The sequence below is a fragment of the Pleurodeles waltl genome, chromosome 4_1 (genome assembly GCF_031143425.1).
Source record: "Pleurodeles waltl isolate 20211129_DDA chromosome 4_1, aPleWal1.hap1.20221129, whole genome shotgun sequence".
Lineage (NCBI taxonomy): Eukaryota > Metazoa > Chordata > Amphibia > Caudata > Salamandridae > Pleurodeles > Pleurodeles waltl.
This window is the reverse complement of record NC_090442.1, coordinates 25,332,997-25,345,826: the sequence shown is the minus strand read 5'-3', so window position 1 is coordinate 25,345,826 and position 12,830 is coordinate 25,332,997. Positions and strand designations below refer to the sequence as shown.

General features: G+C 47.5%; 1 protein-coding gene across 4 annotated transcripts in view; it reads right to left on the bottom strand.

The window, feature by feature from the left end:
- Positions 1–12,830, bottom strand: part of LOC138287287 (zinc finger protein 84-like) — an 85,007-nt gene that overhangs the window by 54,131 nt on the left and 18,046 nt on the right. Inside the window, exon 3 of one of the 4 annotated variants that reach the window (XM_069227643.1) lies at positions 3,782–3,915. The exons of 1 other annotated variant lie outside the window; for it this stretch is intronic. The gene's annotated coding sequence lies outside the window, so the exon portion shown is untranslated. Of the gene's footprint in view, positions 1–3,529; positions 3,744–3,781; positions 3,916–12,830 lie in introns of those variants that run through there. 2 more of the 4 variants (XM_069227644.1, XM_069227645.1) reach the window with 2 other exon arrangements.

Here is a 12,830-nt window from a genome sequence, read left to right as displayed (position 1 = left end):
GTGTCAACAGATGTCCCGTGAGCGGATGACGCATATTAATTGCTATATTCACTACATTAGGATTCGCTATTTTATAAAAAACGGCTTCAGGTCAGAGAAGGCACACCAATATCGGGGTTTTTTCCTTTCAAAGTTCAAGCTTGAACAACCAACCACTAAGCAACAGGAAGCACCTATGCCGTGGCGGCGGAAACCCTCAGCCCCACGGACGTCTCCGTATACGGAGCCGAGGAGTCAAAATATATATGAGACCAAGAGAGTCAGTCGGACCTAATCATTAGAGTCAGACCAAACGTTGGCGGCGCCATGTCGCGTGGGCTCTCATTATTCTAAATGAAACTACTGGATTTCTAGGTAGCAGGATCTATAACGGTGTGGGGGACTGAGTCTGACCCACGTGTAAAGAACTCTGTCACCCTAAATCCGGTTTTTGCTCCGGCTAACTAGCAGTGCCTCATTTCTCCCATGTGGAAGGAATGATTTGGCAGCCGAGCGCATGACATCTTTGGAACTTCTCAGGGAAGTCGTGGTTACTCAGATCCAAACCAACTCTCTTATTTCCAATATGATCTCATATACAAATGACAAAGACAGTATAAGTTTTATATAATGTTTTAATAAAACGACTGTATTTTAGATATTAAGGCGTGAGCCGCAATAACCAGAACGATACAATACAGTAGGATTGTAATAGTTACCAGGAGAGTAAAACATAAAAACAAAGCTATCATATTGTCAAACAGTTTCTACTCTCCCTCTGCTTGTTCTATCTAGAGCACAGCATGTTAAGCTTCTAGCTTGCCTATTAGAATCACTGTGGAGACATCAGCCCTCATACCTGAACAAAGACCTGTGATCTTGGTTCAGCATCTGCAACGAGGCAGTCAGCGTCAAGTTGTGGTTCCCTGGTCGGAATCTCCCTCTTGCGTGTATTGGGACAAGGAAGTGATTTTATAACTAACATGTCATCGTGATCACAAAATGTCCCTACGCAGGAATGCCGAGTCTAAACTCTTACCACGTCTATCGGCAATGTACCAGACTGTATCCTTGACTGAAGCACAGAGTAAATATGTTATGGAGAACTCCAGTGCTGAAGTAGGCAAAACAGTGTGATATGAATAAAAAACAACACCGTAGAACTGGCTATTTGAAAAATAACAGTACGAAGCCTAATAAAAAGCATGTAGAGCAAAGTACACAGAGGCTCTAAGCTGTCAGCAAATGAATAAAATATATTCAGGGCAAAGTGCACAAGGGCCTAAAGCCTGAAGCTAAAGCGCAATGAATACGTAAAACTAACCACACTACACCCCCACAGCATGCACCACCAGGAAAACAGTCGAGAAGACGGCAGGATCAGCGTTACAGTGTCGCAGTAGTCGTCTTTGCTACTTTGTTGCAGTTTTGCAAGCTTCCAGCGCGGTCAGCAGTCGATTCCTTGGCAGAAGGTGAAGAGAGAGATGCAGAGGAACTCTGATGAGCTCTTGCATTCGTTATCTAAGGAATTCCCCAAAGCAGAGACCCTAAATAGCCAGAAAAGAGGGTTTGGCTACTTAGGAGAGAGGATAGGCTAGCAACACCTGAAGGAGCCTATCAGAAGGAGTCTCTGATATCACCTGCTGGCCCTGGCCACTCAGAGAAGTCCAGTGTGCCAGCAGCACCTCTGTTTCCAAGATGGCAGAGGTCTGGAGCACACTGGAGGAGCTCTGGGCACCTCCCAGGGGAGGTGCAGGTCAGGGGAGTGGTCACTCCCCTTTCCTTTGTCCAGTTTCGCGCCAGAGCAGGGCTGAGGGGTCCCTGAACCGGTGTAGACTGGCTTATGCAGAAATTGGCACCATCTGTGCCCATGAAAGCATTTCCAGAGGCTGGGGGAGGCTACTCCTCCCCTGCCTTAACACCTTTTTCCAAAGGGAGAGGGTGTAACACCCTCTCTCTGAGAAAGTCCTTTGTTCTGCCTTCCTGGGCCAAGCCTGGCTGGACCCCAGGAGGGCAGAAACCTGTCTGAGGGGTTGGCAGCAGCAGCAGCTGCAGTGAAACCCCTGAAAAGGCAGTTTGGCAGTACCCGGGTCTGTGCTACAGACCCGTGGGATCATGGGATTGTGCCAACAATGCCAGGATGGCATAGAGGGGGCAATTCCATGATCTTAGACATGTTACATGGCCATATTCAGAGTTACCATTGTGAAGCTACACATAGGTAGTGACCTATGTGTAGTGCACGCGTGTAATGGTGTCCCCGCACTCACAAAGTCCGGGGAATGTGTCCTGAACAATGTGGGAGCACCTTGGCTAGTGCCAGGGTGCCCACACACTGAGTAACTTAGCACCCAACCTTTACTAAGTAAAGGTTAGACATATAGGTGACTTATAAGTTACTTAAGTGCAGTGAAAATGGCTGTGAAATAATGTGTGCATTATTTCACTCAGGCTGCAGTGGCAGGCCTGTGTAAGAATTGTCAGGGCTCCCTATGGGTGGCAAAAGAAATGCTGCAGCCCATAGGGATCTCCTGGAACCCCAATACCCTGGGTACCTCAGTACCATATACTAGGGCATTATAAGGGTGTTCCAGTATGCCAATCTAAATTGGTGAAATTGGTCACTAGCCTGTTAGTGACAATTTGGAAAGAAATGAGAGAGCATAACCACTGAGGTTCTGGATAGCAGAGCCTCAGTGAGACAGTTAGTCATAACACAGGTAACACATTCAGGGCACACTCATGAGCACTGGGGCCCTGGCTGGCAGGGTCCCAGTGACATATACAACCAAAACAACATATATACAGTGAAATATGGGGGTAACATGCCAGGCAAGATGGTACTTTCCTACAGTACCTGGATTTGGCTAGCCTGATAGTTAGCAGGTATGTTTCATTCCAAATCTGTGAAATGGGTTCCTAACGCTTGCACCAGGAATGTTCAAATCCTCCATGTACAAGGCATGGCAAAGGGAATCCCACCATAGAAAGACCTGTGAGGAACAGATTTGTAGCACACATTTAGGTACAGTTTGTTCATGACATATGTATCTGCTTTGTGTCCAAAGTGTTACATCATTCACAGAGTACTGTCACTTCTTGACTGAGCAGTATTACCATATGTCAGCTGCACTACACACCCGTAAGTAACTCCAAAATGCAGCTTTGCAGATTAGTACAACTGTGGGGCCATCTACATCAGCTGAGGATACCTTCACCCACATTGTCAGGGACTCTAGGTTGGTGTGCAAGTACTGAGGAGATGCTGATTGACAAATACTGACAGCATAACTGGCCCACACCCTCTATCCACGCAGCATGTCCAAAGAGTCCATACATGTGAAGGCAGGAAACACATTCCGGAAAACATAACTTCTGTGTATGAACTACCTTTGGGAGTCCTCAAACATATGAAGCAGTAAGGGCTACGTGACAGTACAGACATGGCACCACACACACACTGCTGTGTCTCCAGCACTGGTTGTGCAATCTGTCAACTGAACACAAATCTACGTAGGCAATGTTGTGGGAAACAGTAGGTAAGATGTACCTTCAACTCATTGGAAGTACAGCTGAATGAGCTGAGTTCTGGTGTTTACATCATCCTAATCACCTTCATCATCGCCTTCCTCTGTCCCCTCAGCTTCCACCGGTGGATCAGGTCGTTTCTCGTCTCTCAGGTGAAGAACATGCCTTCTTAGTGCCAAATTGTGCAGCATACACCAGGCCACGATGATCTGGCAAACCTTGTTTGGGGAGTAGCACTGGGATCCGCCTGACATAGCAGGCACCGGAATCTTACCTTCAGTAGGTCGAAGGTCCTCTCAATGACTCTTCTTGTCCTGCCATGTGCCTCATTGTAGCAGTTCTCACCCCCTTTCCTGGGATACCTCAATGGTGTCAACAGCCACGACAGGTTAGGATAGCCAGAATCACCTGGGAAGAGTGGGTACACATAGCACAAATCACCATTGTGTAGAGGGCAAAAAAATAGGAAAGGAAGGTTGCTAGCTACTGCACTCTCACATCTCACTCACCCACAAGCCAGGCTCTCTCTCTCTGTAGTTGTGCCATCAGGTGTGGGACACTGGCATTCCTCAATATGCAAGAGTCGTATACAGATCCAGGGAATTTTGCAATCACTTGGGAGATGTACTGGTTTGCAAGACACACCACCTGTACATTCACAAAGTGATAATTGTTCCTATTCCTGTACACTTGTTCATTAACCCTGGGCGGAATGAAGGGAATATGGGTGCCATATATGGCCCCAATCACATGAGGAATGTGTGCAGTGGCATAGAAAGCAGATTTCACAGTGGGTAAGTCAGCAGTGTGAGGAAATTTGATGTAGCTGTGGAGGTGTTTCAGCAAGGCAGTCAGGACATCCCTTAAGATGTTACTGAACATTGGCTATGACACACCTGCTGCCAAGCCCACTGTCACCTGAAATGACCCAGTGGCCACAATATGTAGCACAGATAGTACCTGCACAGTAGGGGGAATAGAATAGGGATTATATAGAGCTGCCTGTAGATCTGGCTATAATTGGGCACACAGTTCATGTATAGTCATCTGGTTCACACGTAGACGAATGTGTCGTTCCTCCATGGGTGCCCCGTCAACTAGAGGCCGGTACACCGGTGCATTCCTCAGTCTCCACATGGGTCGGTATCTAGGGAGAGCCAACACACGTCACCATAACAACACATTACACATGATGTCTACGCACACACAACTGCACTAACATAGCCTTCCAATCATGGAAAGGTTGTATACAACTTACACTGTGACAATTGACAAATGATCACAGTGGTATTCAACCTACATTTGCATCCAACTGGTGCCACACATCACATATGGCGTGTATAGCTATGTATGACTGAAGTACCTAACATTTCCAATCTAATATGAGAGCGTGGACGGTGCATAAGGATTGAACTCTAACACATTTTGCACTTCAAATGGTACTCGCCTGTCCTACATGCAGAGGCAGATGGAAGTGACATGACTCCGCTGGCATTAGTCGTCATGCCGTTAGGCGGTCTGTACCGCCGTGCAATTCCTCATTGGTTAACATTGGTGTTTATGGGGAACAGGGGCCAATCATGATCGCCACCGGCGGTGTGAACCGCTGCGATCCTCACCGCCATTTTGATTTCCCTTCGCCACTTGACTTCTGCACTCAACACGACCACAACTCCACTGCGTGTGCTGCTGTATCCTGCATCTGGTTGCGACTATGGCACATGCAATGGGGAGAGGGTCCCAGCCTTCACCCAGGAGGAGCTGATCAAACTTGTGGACGGGGTCCTACCCCTGTATGCAAAGTTGTACGGGTGACCAGAGGAGTAGGTGAGTAGTTGACAGTGTCCTAGCACTGAATGTGATTGCTGCGGGCGCATGTGTGTGTGTGTATGTAGGGTTACCAAGCGTATGGGTGTAGTGGTATAGGCCATCAATGTGAACCTGTAGGAACATGATGGATTGTTTGGTGGACTAATGTCAGTACGATTGTACCCTATGTCAGCATGCGTGTGGTAAGTATACATAAATGTGTTTCCTATGTGTCACCCATGCAGTCAGCGCCCATCAGAAAAAGAGGTTGTGGCAAGCCATCGCCAAGGACGTGCGGACCCTGGGGGTCTATAGCCGGTGGAGCACCGACTGCAGGAAATGGTGGGAGGACCTGAGACGCTGGGCCCGGAACACCATGGAGGACCAGCTGGGGACATCCTCCCAATGAGGGAGGGGTGTACGTCAGACCCCGACACCCCTAATGGCCTGCATACTGGCGGTGGCCAACCCAGAACTGGATGGGTGCTTAAAAGCACCACAGCAGCCACAAGGGGGTGAGTTCTCACACTGTCCTTCATGCCAACTGTATTGGGGGGATGGTAGGTAATGTGAAAAAAGGATGCTGTAACAGTGACTCATAGATGTCAGGGTATGCAGGTGTTCAGCTTTTTGACCGGGTTTCGTTACTTAGCTGTGTAGTTGGCATGTGTACCCAGGTAAGGTGGGAATTGGGTAGAACAGTCTGTCAGGTAGTGTTCCTGTTGTCTTACAAAGTGCTGTAGTGGTACTGAAAACATCTGACCATTGAATGGATTACTCAGTTGGACTTGCAAGACACGTACAGTGAATCTGTAGGGCACCACTGTCAGTGTAGTGTAATCCAAACAGGCAGATGTAATCCCTATTAGTGGCACATTCCTGTAGTGCAAAGGCTATGGTAAGGTGAGGTCTTGGACTGAAGTGCACTGCATGTGTGCCTTCCTGCATTATAGTTGAGTTACTCACAGTCCGCATACCTGTCTTGGTCTCCCCCCTCCCTCTCTGTTTTCTTGTGCCGTTTTGTGCATCAGCATAATCAGGTGAAGAAGCAGAGGCACCGGAGAGTGGGGATGCTGCAGCCCATAGGACCCAGGAGGCACAGTCCACCAAGGGAACCAGTGGGTTGGAGGGCGAGGGGAGCACCATGGGGGAGCCTACTACCACTTCAAAATCAGACTCGGATTCCTCCTCCAGTGGCTGCTCCTTGGTGGTGGCAGACCCCTCTTGGACCACCCCAACAACATCTTCGTCAGCCGCCACCCCACCAGCACCTCCCTCACAGTAGCTCCCCACCAAGTTGCCCGTGCCCACTCACCCAGGAGGGTTAGCGTCTCCTTTGCCACAGGTACCTCTGCCCCTGCCCTAGTCAGCCCTGCTGCCCTCAATGAGGAGGCTATTGACTTCCTGAGAGCCATCTCTGTGGGACAGACAACCATTATGAATGCTATCCAGGGGCTGGCATCACGAATGGAGCAAACCAATGCCTACCTGGAAGGCATTTTCTGTGCCTTGTCTGGCCTTCAGAGATCGTTTCAGGCTCTGGCCTCCTCTTTGATGGCAGCCTATGTCCCTTGTACCTCTGTCCCCTCTCCAACCACATGTGCCCCCATCCAGCACCCCTCTCCCCTCACCCATCCCAAGTACACAAGCCAAAAAGCATGCACACACAACAACACACAAGGCACACACAGGCACCACAAGTCACACCACAGCCATGCACACACTCAACAGACAGATGCAAACACAACAGCCACGTCCTCCACATTCTCCCCCACCCCATCCTCCCTTACAGTGTCCTCCCCACACACACCTGCAAGCACTGCATCCACGCTCCCAGATCTTGCCCCCATTGACGCAATCACCACAACAGCAGTCACACAGACATGCACCCCAGACACCACACCCGCACTCACCACAACAACCATAACAGAAACCTGCAGCACACACACCAAACCTGCAGACACTACTACAACATCCATTCACACAACCTGTTTGTCCTCTCCCACCCTTGTTTCCCGCCCCAAAACACATAAACGCACCCACTTAGGCACTGAACATTCATCCACCACACACAAGCAGACTATGCCCCCACCTGCATCCACATCCAGAACACCTACACGTCCTACGACCATCCCTCTACCTCCACGCCCACACCCATTTTCACAGTCCCTCCACATGCTCTTAAAAAACTTTTCCTTTCCCGCCTTGACCTGTTCGAACCTCCTGGCCCACCCAGTCTTGTCCCTGCACCTTCACGTGGCCTCCCCAAAACCACTCCCTCTACTTCACAATCCTCTGTAGACCTTCTGTCTGGTTCCCATGTCCCTTCCCCCTCCAACAAGAAACTTGTGAAAGAGGCCTGATCCCGCTCCCACCCATCGGTCTAAACCCACTCCCCCTCCATCCAAAGCTAAGGCCCAGACCCCCCTTCCAAGCCAAAGCCCAAGACCCCCTAACCTCTGTCCCCACCACCAACCCCTCCCCCTGTGCCCTGAGGTGCCTGCCCCATTGATGCACTGGATGTGTTCCAGCCTGTTCACCGCTGCGGTCGTAATACGGCAGTCTGCACCATCAGCCTGTTGGCGGTTGGATTGCCACCGCCGGCGTGGCGGTCCTGTCATTGCTGAACTGGTAATGAGGGCCTATGTCCTGAAACTAGGATAAAGTGTAGATCCCTAGCTAGTAAGGGCCTCACCGTTCAGCTCTGCATTCCACAGGGCAATCGAGGTCCAGCAGCTGACAGCGCCCCACATCCGTTTGGATCTGCTTGGGCCCACGGGGAGCACAGCGCCGTGCAGGCCGTGCCATCATTCTCCATCCTCACAGCGCATAGCTGGGTGGCCTATCACGTCTGCTGGACACAGCAATAACAGCTCCAGGTGCTAACTGCTTTAATACCGCACCCTTGATGCCAGGATAATTTAGGATTTAGTCCTCAGCCAGGGGAGCTCTCGGCCTAGACGGCCATTTTGTCACTCACCAAGCTCCGCCCCAAGGTTATTTTTAAATTTACATACGTATCTATTATCTGTATTAGATGACAACATGAATTTCATAAAATATTTTAAAACATATAGGGCCCAATTCACAACATGCATTCTAGATCAATATTACTTTCTTATGACAAAATGCCGTTCATAAACCTAAGAGTGTAAATCTTCACCTCCACCTCTCCTATCTTTTCTAAGGGGAGATCCTCACCTATGTTAGTACACAACATATTACTAAATGGAGAGGGACCAAGGGAAGCGCCTGGGAAAAGGGGAATACCTACTACTAAACGGAAGTGGTTTGGGGGTGGAATAATGAGGGGTTTAAGGAATCCCAATGAGGTTTTGGGGAGGTCACACACAAAAGAGTAAGCCCATTGCTTTTAAGTGCACTTCTAAAGTTACTACAGCCTAAGAGGACCAATAACAGTAGCAAATGTATTCCATGTCATAACTGGAGTAAGTTCACCACCATACATGGCCAACCAGTGCTACTGCAACACAGGAGGCAGGCTCTTAAAATAGACCCCCATAGGACACAGATCTCTACAGTAAAGTGTACCGGAAATATTAAAAGTTTATTCAACTTATTAGAATAGTAAAAATATGTATGTTAAATGTTAATGTAAATCAATGTGATAAATGTATTGTAAATGTAGAACAAAATCAAAAATGCTACATCAGTATTAACTTAATTTTCAATTAAATATTTAGATGTGTTCGTGGGGAGCTGGCCCCTTGTGGGATTCAGGTGGGTCTTGCCACTCACATATTTCTCTACAAGCTGATGACGGGCTGGTGTACCTTCGGTCACCGGGCGACTCGGTTCCTCTATTGTTGCGGCTGTTGAGGGAGACTGGGCCGTCTCTGAATTACGAGTGAACGCTGTGCCCGCTGCGTGCGATTCGTGGAAGGCTGCTGGATGATTTGCAAGTAGTGGGCCTCCATTGGAAATTAGAGAGCGTTCGGTCTTTGGGCATTTGGGTTGCTCACACCGCAGCAGCCCATGAGATACTGAATGTGGAAAGAGTTGTGCTGGGCCTGGAGCACCCGGTTTCATTTTGAAATAGGTAGCCACTCTCTGAGATGGGTAGAGCAGCTATTGCTAAGATGGTGTTCCTCCTGCGCTGTCTATATCTGATACAAAGCTCATTGTTTCCGTTGGCTCCTCGGTTATTCACTCGACTGGACAGTTTGCTGATTTCTCTGGTTTGGGCTGGGCACCGCAGCAGGGTATCCCTTTCCACACTGCAGAGGGATCTGGAAGACGGTGGGTTAGCTATCCCCAATATTCAGCTATATTACTACGCTGCGCAGTTACAGCATGCTGCAAAGTGGCTGGCTGAGTCGGACACATGGAAAAAGCACGTTTTTGAGGGCATGCTGGGCACAGATACGTTAGCGCATCGTCTGATGAGAGGCGGCCATTTGGAGGCAGCAGTCCCTTACCTGGTTTATAATACTGTACAGATCTGCAAACAGGCCGTTAAGAAGGTGCTTCGTCATGCCCTGTTTGATAGGGAACTGAAGGTGTGGGACCTCGCTCCCTTCCGCGATATTGATAATCACATGTCTTTGGACAGCTGGAGGGTGGGGGGATGTCTTGTTGTGGGGGATCTATTTCCTAATGAGGGGTTCTTATCCTTTCAGGAGGCACAGTACGGGCCAATTCCTGCAATATGCAAAGCTAGAAAGTGTTGCATATGAGGTTTGACAAGACTTCCCGATCACCGCACCATCCTCTAAAGGTACTGAATGGGCTGATAAATTGGGGGGATGGAGGACACTTAACCACCCTATTTTCTAGGGCTTTCCAGGAAGATTTGCCTTGTACGTCCTATGCAGCACGCCGGGCATGGGAGCGGGAGTTGGGGGAACCAGTGGCAGATGCCGATTGGGCCAGGGCGTTGTTGTTGGCGTGCACTGTTTCGTACAATAAGAGATTTGAGCTCGTACACTTGAATTTTATGCACCGTACCTATGTCACGCCTTCTCATCTTAACAAGACTGATCCAACTAGGGGAGCCGGGTGCGCTCTCTATGGTGAGGGGGATGCTTCCTTCCTACACCTAGCATGGTCATGTAGGGAGGTACAGCTGTTTTGGCGGGAGGTGACTGCAAAGGTTGTGGGGACTAAGGGCTTGGGCATCGCACTGGCACCATTGACATGTATACTTGGGGTAGAGCACCGTCCAGGGGGTCAAAAATCCCATAAAAATTGGCACAACTGGCTCTTGTATGGGCTAAACGCAGGGTGGCCACAGGTGGATGAGTTCTAGGAGCCCTTCGGTGGAATACAGGATATTCTGGAGTGGGAAGTGGCAGAAGAACAACATATGCGGCTGGTACGTATGGATGAGGGTGCACCTACTGATTTGATGGCATGGGGACAGTTGTTGGAGCGAATCACTGATGCTGGAGAGTCAAGCTCTGAGACAAGTACTGATGCTGAAGATTAACAGATAGAGTCAACTTACAGGTACTATTATGATGGCGACCAACTGTGGTTATATTGAAATTCTGGTATGTATGGACTGTTTATGATATGGTTACATTATGGTAGTACCATGTGTTGGAAACCACTGTAATGCTCCTCTTGATAAGCTAATGTCGATATATATTTCTGTCTGTGTAAGTAACTCTCCTGAGAGTTCGGTACCTGAGGGGTCTCATATGCTTTGAACTGTATTGTTTTTGTTTTTATTTGGTTCTATTTGCATAAACTCAATAAAAAGCATCTATAAAAATATATATATATTTAGATGTGTTAAATTAAAATTATTTTTTAAAGATTAAAAAAAAATCCCCCTAATCTAAGATGTTTATATTTTTCTATTATATGTATTAAAAGTGACAGAAAATTACGAATACAATTAATGTAAATTAATTTCAATATTTTACAAGATAACAGTTAAATATATATTTTAAATTAAAGGCAGGTTATTTAAATATTACAATGTGTTTTTATATTTTTTAACAATAAATGATATTTATACATATCTACTAAAAGGTCAAATAAATTAATTTATGTTAACATTCTTTCCTTTGTGGCTCTAGATGGTGTTGCAGTATCAGTGGTTGGCCATTGCCTGCTCCTGGATGCACAAGTGCCCCTTTGTGACTAGAGTAACTTGTACCTGTAGATTCTGTTCCACTCCTTGTTTCAGGAGCTAGAAACATGTAAGTCTACACTTCTCACTAACTTTACACTTGTAAATGGTCAACACCCAAAAGCAGTAAAGTTACTGAATCGCGTAAGAGTAACTGACACATATAACTTATTTAGAAGTTACCTTTGTATATAGTCAGTGTGGATTTCTTGAGTGTGTCCATCCATGGTGAAAGGAGCTTAAAACACCACTAATACAACAAGTAAACCTGTATTCTCATCGGACAGCTCAAAGCCCAAAACGCACCATGTTCATCGTTGGTTACAGTCCACAAGATCCCATCTCAGCTTCGTAAGTTGGCTCTAAGCCTGTGCTTTGCCCAGAAGGTCTACTGGTTCTACAAATGTGTCATATTTTGAAAAAGTGCAAAAAATATATTAGGTAATCAGATATCAAGCAGGAAAATGCTACTTACCCTGCAAGCATCTGTAGATTCAAATGCTGTGCGTTCTCCTCCCATCTAGTGTTGATCTCGGACGTGTGAAGTAGTTTGCCTTTGAAGAAGTAATTTGGAGTCATGAGGTACTGTGACTCCACCTATTGCTGGTAATGAGGATGGGCATCGGCTCCATTGTTAGTTAGTTTTTTCCGCACACAGAGTGAGGATGTAAACGGAGCATAGAGATACCAAAAGATGCCCATGTGCAGGAAAAATTATAGATTAAAGTTGAAAAGAAAACACCTGCAACATTGAAAGGTGCCCAGGGAGGGGGGGGGCGCATGTGAATCTACAGCATTACATGACACGAACAGATGCTTAAAGGGTAAGTAGCATTTTCCGTTCATGGCATGTGTAGCTGTAGATAAAAGTGATGTGCATAGGCTTTAAGGCAGTCCTCCCAGAAGAGGTGGCTAGTCTGAGGATGTTTCAGAAATTTGGAAACATGTGCAAAGGACAGCCTGACCGAAACTGGCTTATTTGCAGCTAATCCAACCACAAAGTAAGGTTTTGTGAACATGAGGCGGTAGACCAGGTAGATGCTTTTCAACTGTCAGGGATTGGAATATTACCAAAGAAAGCCATGGAAGGGCCTTTTTTTGCTGGTCGAGTACGGTTTGGGAGGTACCACCACAGGGCGTTTGGCTTTAGCATAACAGATCTGTATATATTTGACTAACCAGCACGCAATACTTGCTTTAGACTATGCACACCCACTGTGCAGCCTGGAGAAGGAGACAAAATGGTGCTGTGTTTTGCAGAACTGAAGTGTTTTGTTCTGTCAACGTAATACATGAGCGCTCTTTTGACATCAAATGTGTGGAGAGCTCGTCCTGCTACTAATTCTGGGTGTGGGAAGAACACTGGGAGCTCAACGGTTTGATTGAGGTGGAAGCTAGAGACTACCTGGATAAG